At 39.2% G+C, this 1,029-nt stretch overlaps 1 pseudogene; it reads right to left on the bottom strand.

Moving 5' to 3' along the window:
* LOC105314779 (probable ubiquitin carboxyl-terminal hydrolase FAF-X) overlaps positions 1 to 1,029 on the bottom strand; it is a 5,878-nt pseudogene that overhangs the window by 3,518 nt on the left and 1,331 nt on the right.

Raw genomic sequence — 1,029 nt, forward strand, 5'->3', positions numbered from 1 at the left:
AAGAGAGCTTTGATAGCCCTTTAATCGGCATAGATCAAGCGGGCTGTGAGAGGGAGAAGATGTATAATTTGTCACAGCTGTTCCTCTAGCTTTTTGTCACTTAAGAAGAAGGTAGTAGAAGAGAAGAGTCAAAAGTTACTGTATCAATTCACCCGTTTCTGGGTGAAGTGGAGCAAAAAAATTGGTTCACCCATTTTTGGGTGAACCAGAACGAGCGGAGTATGGTCAATTTGCCAGACCCACCCGTAGGCACGGAGGGTGTGGTCTGGCTACACGAGACTATCCCTGCCTGCCTTAAAAAGCTGTTGTTACCAATATGGCTTGTACAGTTACATGTGTGCTGACACTAGATATACAGGGCCTATGCTTATTATCTAACACAACTGGGCTTACCACTACATACTGGAAGGTATTGGTTTCTTTTCTCCTGGCACTATAAACTTGACATGTGCTTGACCATGTGCTTTAGGTGATTATTATTTATTAGGTGATATTATTAATTAAGGCTGGGTTTTGGTTTGGCACTTAATGAATTATTTATGCATTGACATGTACATGTAAAACATATGCTCAGAGGGGGGGGGAGAGAGAGAGAGAGAGAGAGAGAGAGAGAGAGAGAGAGAGAGAGAGAGAGAGAGAGAGAGAGCAAAATTAAAAGATTATTAATAGATATTGTCCAGTAGGAGAGAGAAATATGTACAATACATGTACATGTATATTGATATTATTGGTATATTATAAACTCTGTGATACAATCAAGGATTGTATCACAAAGCTTTGCGGCAAAGCTTTACCCTCCAAAGGACAGTGAAGGAGAGAGGGAGGGCTGGAGGGAGGAGGTCGTTACTAATTATAGAGTACATTCTGGTATTATGAGACGGTTTGTATTATGGGACACTGCCTGTAATTTCAATGATAAAATTTGAAAATTTAAAAATCTTAAGTGTCTCATAATTGGTGCATGTACTCTATACATAATTCATCTTTATCTCAATATTCTTAACCTTTCCTTTATATTCTAGTACAGGG

The sequence above is a fragment of the Amphimedon queenslandica genome, unplaced genomic scaffold (assembly GCF_000090795.2).
Source record: "Amphimedon queenslandica unplaced genomic scaffold, v1.1 AMPQUscaffold_12529, whole genome shotgun sequence".
NCBI classification, from domain to species: domain Eukaryota; kingdom Metazoa; phylum Porifera; class Demospongiae; order Haplosclerida; family Niphatidae; genus Amphimedon; species Amphimedon queenslandica.